The sequence below is a fragment of the Carica papaya genome, chromosome 8 (genome assembly GCF_054855325.1).
Source record: "Carica papaya isolate Zhongbai chromosome 8, ASM5485532v1, whole genome shotgun sequence".
Lineage (NCBI taxonomy): Eukaryota > Viridiplantae > Streptophyta > Magnoliopsida > Brassicales > Caricaceae > Carica > Carica papaya.
The window spans coordinates 6,769,652-6,785,442 of record NC_142316.1 but is presented as its reverse complement, the minus strand read 5'-3'; the positions used below and the strand labels follow the sequence as shown (position 1 = coordinate 6,785,442).

Sequence of the window (15,791 nt, the reverse complement as noted above, 5' to 3'; positions counted from 1 at the left end):
CTTTGTTACAGTGTTTGCTTTCTTTAGCTCCACGGAGCTAGACTACTGCCAAGCATAGGGTTTCGAGAAACCGGACGTCTACCGGCTATTTCCGGTAATAATTGAACTACTACTAACTGTGCTGCAGATTTTTCTGACAGGTCTTTTCTTTTTTTTGTTGTTTTTCTTTCGTGAGGACCTTTGTCGTTTTACAAGTTAGCATTTTTGGGTTATAATTTGGCAGGTAGGGCCAATAACCCCTTTTTTATTTATTTATTTATTTATTTAAAAATATTTAATTGCTTGATTAAATAAATAAATAAATATATATATATGAAGTAAAGGTCAGTGAGGGGGGGATGACGCACGTGAGAACGCGAGAGCAGAGTGATGAATGAAAGGCTGAGTTTGCCGTTCTCTACACTCATCCGCCAAAGCTTTTGTTTCTCGTTTTGCGAGGTTTTTTTTACTCATCATTTAATTTAAATAAAAAATTAATTACGATATTTATAAATAAATAAATAAATAAACTTTTTTCCAAGTAGTAATTAACACCCCCCCCCCCCCCCCCCAAAAAAAAATCAAATACATTTAATATATGTTTGTCCAAATTAAATAAGAAAATGCAATGATTGATTCAAAATTTAGGGCATATCTTAGTTTGACCTTATTGATTATCTTCTTTAAAAATGGTCCCTTGTTTGTCATTGTGTTGGGTTCATGAACAAAACCCACATTACCCAAAATTTAACAATTTACTTTTCACTGTTTGATCTCAAATCTAATTAGCTACAAATCAATCATTACTTAAAATTAATTAAAGTAAATTTAATAATAATTCACCGAATTAGGAACTCTCTTTAAAGAAAAACACAAGTTTTATTATGATGGTGGTATATATTTAATATTAGAGGGGTATTGAAATGATATTTAACCTAATTAATTACTCTTAAAATTGTTGTCGCATGAGTAAATTAATTTTTTTAATTAACAAAAAACAAAAGTTTAATTGCGTTTATAATGCAATGGGAGAGAGGGACGCTCCTTTTTTAAAAAAAAAAAAAAAAAAAAAAACCTTTTGAAACAGGGGCATTCAAAAGTTAGCAAACATGCTTCACTTTACAAATGTCACCGTACTGTTACCCAAAAGTACTCTCACCCTCACCCACTTTTAAATTTAACATTTCTTTTATTTTTCTTTTCGAGTAAATTAAGTTATTTTATTGTACAAACCCACTTACCCAAACATAATTTGTTTGCTTAATTAATTATTTCTTAATTGAACCCACCCATATATATATATATATATTTATATATATTACACACACACACATACATAAAAGTTCCTTCATGATTGTCAATTGCCACGAATCCCTCCTTTCAAAATTCTCCTTTATTAACTCTGATTAGACTAGAAACTATCTTCGTGCATGATTATATAATATACACACACATATACTTATTATATTAAATGAAAATGTAAATTGGCAGCATATGTTAAAATGCAGTTGACGATGTGGTACGTACATTTACCCCACACGAGCTTTTAAAACACTACCAATATCGTACCAGGCCAGGGTTACTTACACTGCACAAAAATTACAAACTCTTTGGACCATTCAATTTTTGTCTACATTTTGATTAAATCGCACACCTACTTTCCCAGAATATTTACTAATAATAGTTACATAAATTATTTAATTTATAAATTAAAATAAAATTTCAAAATTAGAATACCCAATATGCCGTATATATATATATATATATATATGTGTGTGTGTGTGTGTAATTGGTTTCACATCAAAGTAACCTGCAGACCCAGTCCCCACATCCTGTACAAATTAGACATGTTAATTCCACAAACTTGTTATATCAATTGACAAAAGAAGAAACCAGTATATGCTATATTTATATACCGGGATATATTGGGTTGTATAATAATCAATCTGGTACAAGATTTTGCCTTTCAATTTGAAATATTATATATATATATATATATGTATGTATATAGAACCCATGGGATTCCACTAGTAAATAATTACTTTGTCAATCTTATGATATGTCGCATATTTGAAGGACGTATTCCTCTCAGGTTCTGATTGATGTGAGTTTGTTGTATAATTAATTTCATATAGAAGTTATTTAATATTAGTTTCTTGTCTGTTGCATCTTCATTTTTTTTTTTAATAAAATAAAAATATATCCAAATGATCATATCGTTTATATAATATATATATATATATATGTATATACTCCTAGTATCCGATATCAATGTCCATATATTTACATATATATATATATATATTCTGATATCTTATTATTATTAACAAGGATTTGCAATGATGGTTATTAAGGCCCGTACCCTACTACCGTTAGACTAGGTAGTTTGGTAGTTGATGTTCCACACTTCCTTATACAAATATTAAACGGTACAGTTTCGCATAAATTATATAAAATTATTATTTTTTTGTTTAATAAATTTTATTTGTTTAAAATATACCCTTTTATCAAAATTCGTCTCTAAAAACAAGTTAAAACCAAAATTAAACAAGAAATACCCTCGTATGAATTTTTCTTAATTAAAAAAATTATATATATATATATGTGGGTCATTTTTTTCTTAAGAAATTTGAAATATATATATATATATATATATATATAGGAATCCTCAAATAAAATTTGTGGTTCCACTTATTTACTTTTAAACCTAGGGCATATGGTAGCCTCTAATTTCTTTTTGGATAGTGCTTGGAAGGTTTTGGTAGATGGATGATGATTAGAGTTTGAATTCGTTGGCCAAATCAATTTGGGGCGACCAATAGTTTATGCATGCGTGATCTTCTCCCATTTCGTCATGCCACATTTTGTTTTATAATTAAGATTAAACTACATATTTATTTATTTATTTATAAAAATAAAAATAAGCAAAAAGACAAAAACTTTAGATTTTAGTACAATCACATTCCAATATATTTAAAACTTACAATTTATTTCTTGTATATTAAATAAATGTCATTTAAACAAATTCTTCACTTAAAAAAAACAAGGGCTCAAATAAAAGCTTTCTAGAGGAAAATATAACTCTTCATTTATTGAGAAAATTTAAATCTAATGATGTCCTAGTAAAAAATTAGAAAATCAAGTAGTTCAATTACAAGAATATGATATATAGGAAAATATAAAGAGTTTCTAATAAGCACATAAATAATTTTATTACATATTACCAGAATCAAATTTAATTAAAAAAAAGAATTAAAAAATGAGACTAATTTTAATATTTCATTCAGTAACATTTTAACTTCAAGATTTAAAAATAAAGTTGATAATAAGATATTGATGACAGATCGATAATCACCCTCTACAATTAACTTTATAATTTCATCTAAGATAATTATTTCTATTGCATATAGTTGAGTTGAAATTTATATAATCTCTCCCTAAAATATATATGATGAGGGAACTCATTGCATGCTATGAATATAACAATAAATGTCAATATGTACATATCATGACAATCTTTGTGTTACATTCAACTATCACATCATGATTTACTCTTAGGTTATCTTTAAAAAAAAAATATTCACCTAAATTCTACATAGTTACTAACTATATTATGCAAAGAAGAGGTCTGACATTATTTATATATATATATCAATATTAAAATAATAAAATATTATTTATTCATAATAATATTTATAATTATTTATTTATATTATATTTTTTAATTTAAAATGAGTTAGATATATAAAATTTTTTACTCGAGTTGGGTTAAATCAAGTGTATAAAATGCAAGTTCAAGTAATTAAAAAACATAATTAGCATATAACTCATTGTCATTGCAAAAATTCCACACAACAATTGGCACTACCCATAGGACTTCTTTTATATAATGGCTAGAGTACAAAAGAATGAGTCCATTCCCATAATTACTCAACCAACTTATTGAAAATAAGAGTTCATTAGATATTATTTCTATTGAAACTAACACAATCAGCTCTTGTGACAATTATGGTTGGTATATAGATGAGTTGAGTAACTTAATTACCAGTGAGCTAGTCCAACATAATGATCAAACATATTAATATTGAAAGAACAGGTCAATAAGCTAATTCAAAGATAATGAGAGGCAACAGGAGTAAGACGCAACATCCAACAAGAAAATCAGAACCACAACATTAAAGAAATTATTAAAAAATGAAGAGTTTCCATGTTGATGCCCATACTTTCAAATGAAATGTTGATCAGTAACTTTTATATCACTAAAGATATCTTAATTTATATTGTTGATACTAGTTTTAAGTTACTAAAAATTTAGAATATTGAAGGAACAAATAAAAAACTTTGAAGGAACTAAAGACCCCAAAGGTCATCTTCAAGTATAATATGTTATTCTGTAGTGCCCCATCTCATGGTTTGATGTCTAGAATTGTCACCAAACTTTTACGAAATGACTCAATAGTAGTTCTTTTCACTTATTTATCCATTCTTTGAATTAGTTACAAAAATTAGTATTTTTTCCTTTGTACCATTTCTTATAAATAGAAATAAATTTCATTGTCATTTTTTTAAAATCACATAAGAAAAAAGAGATTTCATGTAGGATTAACTTAGTTGCCTTAGGTCTTTGAAATGCAACAATCTTGCTTTCAAAGTCAAAGTCATAATGTTTACAAAATGTTTGAGGAAATGAAGGTTTAAATGATAATTAACTTATTATAATATCATGCAAAAAGTTTTGGAGAAAGCATAAAAACATATTAATGATCAGAAAAATGACATTTCACACATGATGATAAACAATGCAAGATCTCCAACTTGAATCAAAGATATATTTGTTATAACAAATGACAACAAGATCGATAAAGTTCTTCTCTTTTATAAAATATTTAAAAATTTTATTTTTTGAAATTATTTATAATTATATATTCTATTATAAAAAAAAAGGACAGTTTGTTAGATGAACCAAGAAAACGAGAGGCAATCCCATGAAGATGAACCTTGTAAGTGTTGGTAGTTCCACTGAGAGAGGGGTCATGAGAACCAAATAGTGCTTTTAACTTAAAGATGGAGTCAAAATATTGATCTAACAAGATTAGTTGTGTATTTTCATTCAAGATAAAAAGAGATAAAATTTCAATCCAATAAACATTTATAATTTTTAATAATTTGTATACACTCTCGTATGAGATAAAGCACAAGCCACAATTAAAGATATAATCTCTTTGGACAACAATAAGATAAGATAATTACCTTATCGAAGATTTCATTGACATCTCATATGATATTTAAGATGTTCGAATTTCAAAAAATAAAAACATTAAGACACACAATATATAAATTTTAAACCTAATTAAAAGTAGATAATCAAAATACTATAAGTAATATTCTTAGACAATGATTAGAATGAGGTAACCACTCCCTTTGACAAAGCCGTCATCATTATAATAACAATCGCATACTTTAAAGCTTAAAAGATTTTGGCATTTGACAAAAATTAGGCGAAACTCCTCTTATAGGAAAGCCCCGAAAGAAAGATTAGAATTTTTACTGCATAAGTCCTAAGGTGATTTATTTGATCAAAGGTTTAACTCCCAAACCATTTGAGTATCAACGTATCGTAAATTTTATTGAAAATTGACCAAAAAACTGGAATATATATTTTAAGTTTATAATGAAATCTTATATGAAGTTATTTGTATTTTTATTAAAAAATAATTTTAAATACATATTTACGAACATTAACAGTTTTAGCAGTAACTGCAGGTAGAATCTTTAAATAATTAGGGTGATATAATTAATAAACCCAAAGAGATTAATTACCAGATCAACCGACAATTAAAGTGTAAGCATTATCCAGAGGGTTTTATCTTGTGGGTAATGAAATTATCATCTTCTTTTTACCAAATTGTCTCCTCCAGTTAGCGTGTGCAGATGGGTGGAGCTAGCCGCCCCCCATTTCCTTGTTAAAAAGTTCCAAAGCAGGAAAGAAAATGGGTAATTACTTATAAACAGAAAGGAAGTAAATAATATATATGGGGATGGAAAGAAAAGATTTACAGACTCGAAAGTCGAAAGTCGAAAGTCGAAAGCACATGAAATTACAGTAGAAGAAGAATATTAGTAGATGTAGTAAGGTTGAGGTGGTCACGAGAAAGGACCATAAAAAGGGGGGACTGTAATGGCGTCAGCTGTTGCGTGAAGCGGGGTTGAGGGGAAGGAAGGAGGATCTAACAGACCCCGGGGAGAAGGGTGTACGACTAGTGTCGTCACTGTACTAGAAATAATAATTACTATAAATGAATATATATATATATATATATATATTTATATATAAAAGAAGACAAGAGTGAGTGAGGAAGGGAAAGGTGCATGTGGGTTGATGTCTGAGATGTGCAGAGGAGTACTTTCTCCTCACGTTTGCACCGTTGGATGCTCCTCGATCTTTGTATTCAAACCTGATCATCAGTCTGTTTCCTTCTGCAGGATTTTATTTTAACAAACACTCACTCTCTCTCTACTTCATTTTTATTCTCCTGGTGTTTTATTCATTAAATTAGTAATAACTGTTGAAATAATAAAAACTAACAATTAATAATAATTATTTAAATAATATAAATTTTATAAAAATTATTTTGATAATTTAAATCACTTTGTTTATTTTACTTTAATGTAAATATTAATTTTAAATTATTGTTATTCATTTTTCAAATAAATACCACTTAAAATAATTTAGAATAAATATAAAATTGCTAATATGGAATTACTATTATATTTTTAAAATTAAACACAAAATTTATGATTAATGAGACAAAAACTAATTAACATACTGATTGAAAATATTATTTATATCTTACAACATAAGCTATTTCTTGAAAGTATATATTTTTTAATTTAATTTTGTAAAAGAAAAAAATTTCTATTTTTATCTAAAAACATTTATTTATTTTTTTAACGTTTTAGAAAATTTTTGCGTAAATCAAATTTTTTTTCCAAATAAATATTTAGTAATTGACCTTTTAATTAATGCAATTGAGTAATTGATTTCTTATTTTCCTTTAAAATTAATTGTTCAATTAATTTATTTATTAAAATAAAAAATTTAAAAACACATCACCATGTAAGGACCAAATTAGATGAATGGTTTATTAATGTTAATTCTTGATATTTAGGAGGTAGAAAATAAATGATTTTCTGAATAACGTTTTGAACATAAAGATTCCACTTACCTATAAAAAGTGGGTCTAATTCTTTTAGATGTGGTAATATATCTAAAAAATAATTTCACCGAACATATTGTCCACGAGATCCAAAAATAGCAACATGCACTAAATGGCTTGTCCAAGCTAAGGAACTTACCCAGAAAAATCCTACTAAATGATGGTTAATAGGAGATTTAACATTTTTGAACTACGAAATTCTCGAGTTTTCATTTTGGTTGTAGGTGTAACCAGCTGCCTATTAAAGATATGACATGAATAATTAATATAAAAAGAGCTCTAATATAAAGATCTTTATAAGTAGGTAAACTAATTATATACTACTACTGATAAACACAAGAATAAGTGATATTCATTAGGCCAAGAGCATCCATTCGAGTAAAAGGTTCCACAACCAATTGAACAAAATGAGGATCCTTAATTACATGAACAGTCAGTCTTCTATGTAAAGGGTCATGTACCCGTGCCTTAAAATTTCCTTGCCAAGTTGCATGAAACAAATTTCTGGAAATCCACAAAAAAATTTATTGCTAATTACTAGAAACGAGAAACAAAAATATTTTGATAAAGACGTTTCTTAGTAATATAATTATGATAAACCAAATACAACGAATAGTGGGGTCCTAAGTTAAGACTTGATGAATCTTTAAAAATCTTACTGCTTTTCAAATCCTCCTAGTCATTATCATTATCCTACTGTCATAATTCTTTTAAGAAGAAAGCTCATATCGTGGCAATTCTACCTAGAAGGTAGTGAGTTACTTCTACAACATGTCTATGTACAATGCTCAAAGCTCTAGGCTAAGTAGCAGAAGAAAGTTTTAATTTATTATGAGCATAAATGATAGATTCAATAAGTTCTTGCCATAACCACATCTGCTGAATAGAAACATTAAACTAATAGCTATACGAAATGAGCACCTACGAAAAAAAATCATATGCAAATATGAAGAACCATAAGACTGAATCACCAAGGATGTTTGTGCCCATAAGAAATTACGTAACCACTTATTAATAGTAAAAGAACTCTGCGCGATGTTTTCTGCCATGATATGAGTTACCACTCATTGATCAATTATATTACCCCAAATATTGAACTGTAGTTTCTAACTAAAGCAAAGTATTACTATAGAAATGGAATTGTATGTTCACAATAGTTATAAGAAGACATGATTCCAAACAGATACATAATATGTTACCCCTTTTACCGACCCATCACAAGGGGAATCAAAACCAAGATTTGCTTTGACCAGTATTAAACACGAGCTATGAGCAAATAGAACTCATTTAAGAAGCATCAATATTGTCGTATGAATCATAAATGCGTGAAAACTTGACTAATCATGTCCTTAAAGGTAAATACTCAATTATATGCTCTGTATGAGGAGTTTACTAATATTTTCACTAACATTATGGCATTTTAGTCATCCCAAAAGATTAAATCATAATTTTTAATCTTAAGATGCTTTATATTAGTAACGTGGTCAAACTCTAAATGCTCAATGATAAAGCAACCTTTCATGCCATAAAATCTTCACTGGATGTTTTTCCCATGTTAATAACTTTATGTAGAAAGAAAAATTAATTGACTCAATAGTATTAAATTTTTATATATCATCTTTGACATGATTTTTGTTGGTTTTTTAGAATGGTCTCTAGAATTATTATAGCGCCAAGGTGATAAGATCATAAATGCTTAAAAAGGGGAAAAAAATCTTATTCCTTCATTTTTATTAGACACCTTTTTAAGTCTTAACATAACAGAACTTGCAAATTCACACAACTCTTAATGGGTATGTTCCTCTTACATGTAAGATGCTTGATGAATTGGCTTTATACCAACTAATTAGGCACCTAATCACTTGATAATTGTTAATTTTTAAGATATTTTACAATGAAATTTAGTTTCTTTTTGTGTTTAGATATAGACTTAGATGCATAAGAAGTAGTCATGATATCACAGCCTCCACCACTACTGGCATCGACACCAAAATTCTGAAACCTTAGCTATAACACCCTGCCAATCGTTTTGCTTAATTAATTTAAAAACTTCTATTTGTTCGGGACTTTGGCCGTATTAAACTCATTTAAATTACTCTGCGTATTATTTATTGTAATTTGTAAATCTGTTTGATTTTTAATTATTTTGCTTTTATTTAATTTTAATTTTTATTATTTAATTTTATTTAGAAAATTTGAAAAAAAAAATGAAAAAATAACGAAACGGAAAGAAATCCTGCGGGGAAGCATCATTGCCTGCGTGGGATGCTGCGCACTGTGTGCGCACGCACACGCGTACAGCAGATACGGGACATGTGCACAGTGCACACGTCCCATCCGCATGCACAATGCATGCATCCCATCCGCATGTACGCACGCACGGAAGTAGTCGTGTCGTGCGCAGGCAGGCCGTCCGTGCGTCACCTTGCGCTTGAACAGCGATGCGCATTGTTCGTGCGCCATTCGTGCAGCAGGCCTGTGTAGATAGGCCTTGTGCGCCTGGGGCCTACGTGCAGTAGGCCTGCGCGAGTGACACCCAGTGCGCGTAGGCCCTGCGCGCGTGGTAGGAGGCCTGTGCGCCTGCACGCGTCAGTTGGGGCACTGCTGCCTTGAGCAGTGCGTTGCTATTGCCTTAGGCGGCGCTCTGCCACTGCTAGTAGAGGAGGCCCTCCTCCCTCGTTTTTCACGTCGAACATCTTTTTATTCTCTTTTTACCGGATTTCGCCACTTGGCGTGAATATGACTGTTCCAAAATTCTATAAATAGGTCTTCCTATCTCATTCTTCTCCACATTTTCATTCTTTCATTTTTCATGACTCAGGGAGAGAAAAGGAGATAAAGAGTAATTTAGTGAGAGAAGGAGAAAAAGAAAAAGAGGAACGGTGAAAGAGAAAATATCATAATTTTGGTAAAGAATTTAGTATTTCTTTTAACGTCTTAAGGAGTGATTTTGGACAAATTAATATTATTAAATATGATGATTGTGATTTTAACTTCTTATATGCCTTTGTATTTATAGTTCAAATAAGTCGAATTATTCTTATTTTCAAGCATATTATGTGAATTAAAAACACTTGATAAAATGTACGTAATAAATATAATATGTAATCGGTATTATTGCCTGGTAAAAACAAAGAATATAAAAAAAGGAAAGAAAAAGAGAAATAGAGTATGAACAGTCTGAAGTATATATGTATTGACATGCATATTATATCAAGTGTCTCGTTAACCTTTTTATCTCTGAGGGGTATCTATTCCCCTAATCCTTCGGGGTATCTATTTCTCCCATCCCTATTTGATCTGGAAAGACGTAAGAGGACCGCTTCTAGCGAATGATGGCGTATCCTCTAACAAGAGTAGTAATGCGAATATCTGTTAGGGATCATCCTTTACTATGTACTGTCGTAACTATAGATATCTGATAGGGTCACTATAGTTGGTACAACCGTACTCGTAGATCGTACCATAGTTTGGCTAACCAAAAATGGGTCTGAGCAAATTGTCGTATCTGTATTTGATCTGATAATTCCATTTGGGTAGTTGAAAATCTATATCTTTTCATAGATGGAAGTCGTAATGACTTCGCGAAGCATGACACGAAAATCTGAGTATTTTATGATTTATTTAATTTTTTTATTATCTATCATGATGTATATTTGATTGTTCATATTAATGTACTATTTTTTTAATAAATAAATTATTTTCATAATATAAGATAGGGCTACGAGGTGGCTAAATGGTAAACTTCTTACTTAAAATAATTTCACCTTTAAAATCTTACGATATTAATTTAATACTATTTTTTTCAGTGAGCATATGAAACTCACTCTTTCCATACCCCCCTAAATGAGAAAAAAAATGAGGAACCGCAGGCTGACCTACCATTGGAAGTTTATGAGGATCCTGTGGATCCATAAAATTTAAGTGCACGATTGTTTTCGCACTCTGGTGAGTCCAATAGCACAGTGAAAGAAGCGGCATTCTTTTGTGTTTTATAGCCACTTCAGGCCTCATTATATGTATGTAATTAGAAACTCATATATATATATATATATTTGTAAGAGATTTGTATTAACTTGTTTCGCTGCATAAAATTTTATCATACACTCGTTATTCTGTATCTGTATCTGACACTCATTTACCTCAATTAGTCCTTGGGATGTTACATTAGTACTATGACATTAACTCATAGGAATTATAACATTATAACTCTGACTTATAGGTGGAGAGAAATTTATCCTGGCACAACGATGCTTGGAACTTAACACCTTAGAGTTGGTGAAGACCATTTTAAGAGATAATCTAGGAAAAGTCTCTTGTAGACTTAATTTGAACTTCTTCGCTTAAATAGAGTCAAGTCTATTATAAACGTAATTTGAATTTCTTCACTTAAATAAACCTAAAATAGGGGTATGAAGAAGGAAGGATGATATATTGTTATTTAAGGGTATTATTAGAAATAAAATATTAAAAGCATAAACTCATTTTTAGGAGTATATAGTTTTAGCTTTTATATTTAAAATTCATAGAAATTAGATTTTAATTTTTTACTTTTTTTAAAAAAAAGTACTTTTAGTTTTTCCTATGTAATAAAATATTAAAAGCATAAACTTTTTTTTGTTAAAAAAGTATATATTTTTAGTTTTTATATTTAAAATTCATAGAAATTAGATTCTAGTTAATATTTTTTTCAAAGAATTTTATTTCCTATCTAGTTGCAAAATGCTTTAGTACTACACAATCCTATAATAATAATAATAATTAAAAAAAAAAAAGCAACCAAATGAATCATAAAATAACCTCTACTTTTGTGTAGTTTTTTAAATTTTTTATCTCCTACCAACAAAACATAATATGACCTTCATTTTTCTAAGAAATATATATATATATATATATATATATAGATTACACGATTATCTTTTTATTTATTTTTCTTTCATTTATTCTTTTATCCCATTTTCTTCAACCTGCGTCAACCCTAGCTCCGGCCTCCATTTCTTTTTAATTTTTTAGACAATAAAATTACATAATTCTACTTTTATTGTCATTTTTTTTTCTATTTTAATTCAATTTACGAGTATAAATTTAAATAATTTGTCGAAAAATCTAGATTATCGGGAGATGATTATGTCACTCCTTTATCAAGAAGATATAAGAATTCAAAACTTATCAACTTGTTGGGGCCATTAATTATTCATAAAATGTAAAAAGATTTTGGACATTGATGCTCAAAGGGTTTGGAGAATATAAATATAACTATCCTTTCATATATAGGAAACGATATGATAGCTACGAAATTTTCAATCCTCTGATATTATGCCATAATCTAAGCTTACATATGTATATACACACGCACACACACACACACACACACACACTGAGTGGACAGGATACATTCCCTCGAAAAGTTTTCTTTTTCTCTTATTAAACTATTAATTTTGCTATACGGAAAAAAAAAATAAAAAGGAGATTGTTCTAATGATCATGACAGTGGGTGGTATCTCTCAGTTTTCTTCAACTTAAATGATTCTAAGTTGATCATGGCAATCATGCAAATCCTACTCCTAATATTTTGTCAATTTAATTGCATCCATCTAATTACCAGACAAATTCGTTTTCACATATATTACACCTTAGTTTATACATATATATATATATATATATATATATATATATACAAACACCCACACAACAAAGTATAATACAATATAACAAGTGGGTCGGCTGAGCTATCCCTATATAAGTGAGAAAAAGATGAGATCGAGATCAAGGAAGAAGATGATTAATTCCCTTAATTAGAGAACTGAGGAGACTGTTTAGCACTTTTTAACTTGACAGTGCATGGCTGTCATAATTATTAATTATTATGTGGTGATAATTTTTAAAAAAGCCTAATTAATTAATTTAATAGGGTCCCTACTCATTGAAGTTGTAAGGAATTTTGTGACTTTTTATATATATATATATATATATACTTACTTTTTATTGGAAGATTATGTGATTTTTGTATATATATATATAGTGAGGGAATGTGAATTGGAAGATGAATTCTTAAAATGTTTAACATCAAATCAAGAAGATATAGACACCAATAAAAACCTCAATAATGAAGCACTTTTTTGAAAATTAAGCCCCAAGGACAGTCATTAAGCTCAACCACCTATATTATTTAAGAGAGAGAGAGAGAGAGAGAGAGAGAGAGAGAGGAGGTACATACATATACACACACACACCCACCCATATATATTGTATATATAATGTGTGTACAAATCTCCCCAGACAAAATGACCACATGTTTTGTGTCATCTAATGAAATAATTATCAATCGAGGCAAACCCCGTTTGATAGAAAATTAAGATGCAATCTTCCAAGATTATAAAATTATTGTGTTGCAGCTGTAAGCATGTCATCTACCGCCTAAACACAGCGATTAGCTTAATAATAGAGTAATTATTAGTTAAGCCATTTGTGTCAACTGTTTGTTACAGAACCCTAATCCATGTTTATGGGTCTGCTCCATTCTCTAATCCCATCCTTCTGGGTCCACTTTTGACCTTTGAGACTCTGCTTCAACATCCCTAAATTTAGTATTAACTTTTAAATATATTTTAATAATATAAAAAATTTTAAAACTTGTTTAATACATTCTAAATTGATTGATTATATTTTGTATATAAAAAATATAAATTATAAAATAATGATTGAGTTAGAAATTTTTGAAATTTTTTGCTTTTAGTGTTTTTGAAATTTTTGATTTTTGATTTTTTTTTTTGTGTTTTGATTATTTTACGAATATTCAGTTCTTACATATTTTTTATTTATAAAATAATCATTTAAAAATAAAATAAAATTATATTTTTATGTATCAAACAGAACCTTATGAAGGGGAACAGCCCATTTCAGTTTATTCATCGGTGCACTGGGCCAGTAGGAAAGCCCGTTAGTTGAAGCTTGATAAAGAAGTTAGTCATTGGCATTGCATAATATACATATATATATATATATATTTATTTATTTTATCTTTAATATTTTTTCATATATATATATATAACAAAATAAAACTCTCTTAATTCTATATATGTATATAGGGTAAATTACATGTATCAACTTTTAAATAAATTAACTCTGTATGAATACAATAGTATTTTATTCATCATTTTTATGTGAAACATACATTAGATAATATAAGAATATCTATCTTATCATAAGTGTAAGTACTAAATATTGTCTAATTGATACAATCACATGATTTATGGATATTATTCCTTTTTTAATAAACCCATCACTGTATTGGTAAAATATATATATTTTATTATATTGAATTAATTACATCTATCACCTTTCAAATGAATAAATTCTATATGAATACAATAGTAATATACTTTATTCACCATATTTATCTGAAACATACAATTAAACAGTATAAGAATCTCTACCTTATCATACTCATAAATACTAGATGTTTTGTGATTGAGAGAATCACATGATTATAGATATTATTCTATTTTTAATAAAATCCATTATTATATGATAAGATTAACATGGAAGATTTACTACCATAGTTGATCACCCGATTGCTAGAAACTCAATTGGATTTTTTAATCTCCAAACGACTGTAATCATTATAAATAGATGTTGAAGCAAGACAAATTCTCAGACAAGTCATATTTGAAAATCACTAAATCTACTAAACTGAAGAAAAAATGTCGTCCTCCTTACTCAAGTTTGCTTCTCTTATTGTTCTTTTAGTTTTTGTTTATGGTAATTATTTTCTCTTTAGTCTATCTCTAATAAGATATTTTTCTAAATTATATTTCTAATATATGATGGTTATTTAATACTTTAATCAATAAATTTGTTTAATTCATTAACTTTATTAATTACGGAAATATGCAAAATAGGTATTCAACTGGGGGCAAAAGCGAGAAACATAAACATCCCATGCAAAACTGTGGCTGATTGTACTCCACCAGGGAAGTGTGAATGCAAAATAAATTTTTGTTTTTGTCACCTATTCGAGCTAGAATCTCTACTTGATGCCTTCAATATTTAACGTAGACGTATATAAATATGTAAAAAATTGTTACAAAATGGAAAGTTCCAATAATTGAATATGCAATAAAATATTCGAAGTCAATAAAAATTATTCGTATTTGCAAAATTATCTTTGTATGATTATTAGTCGTCCTTAGATGTTTACTTATTAAAAACACTGGTTCGTGATGACTAAATTTCTCATACATTTAAGTAAGACAAGCAATTTAAATTGATATTGCATGAAATAATCATTTTTGTATCTTGTGATAGTCAAGTATGTGAAGAATGTTGTTATGTTCTGTGATTGCCACCATCAACAACCTAAAGCAAACAAGTGTGCAAACTTATCCAGATCAACAAACCATCATAGTCAGCCATCCAAATCAACACTCACCTTCAAGACAAAGAACGCATGGCCGATAACTGCCTAAAGGAAAATCATGATCATCGCTTCTTGCTTGCTTTTCTGATGTTCTTTTTATTTTCTACACCTTCAGTTTTAATTTTCTGCAAGGTTGTCTTCTTTGTTTGTTTCCCCTCCAGTGATGATTTGCTCCA

The 15,791-nt window shown here is 28.8% G+C and overlaps 1 pseudogene; it reads right to left on the bottom strand.

Annotated features, from left to right (window-relative positions):
• Positions 1-7,089: 7,089 nt before the first annotated feature.
• Positions 7,090-9,659, bottom strand: LOC148240417 (uncharacterized; annotated as a pseudogene).
• Positions 9,660-15,791: the final 6,132 nt, after the last annotated feature.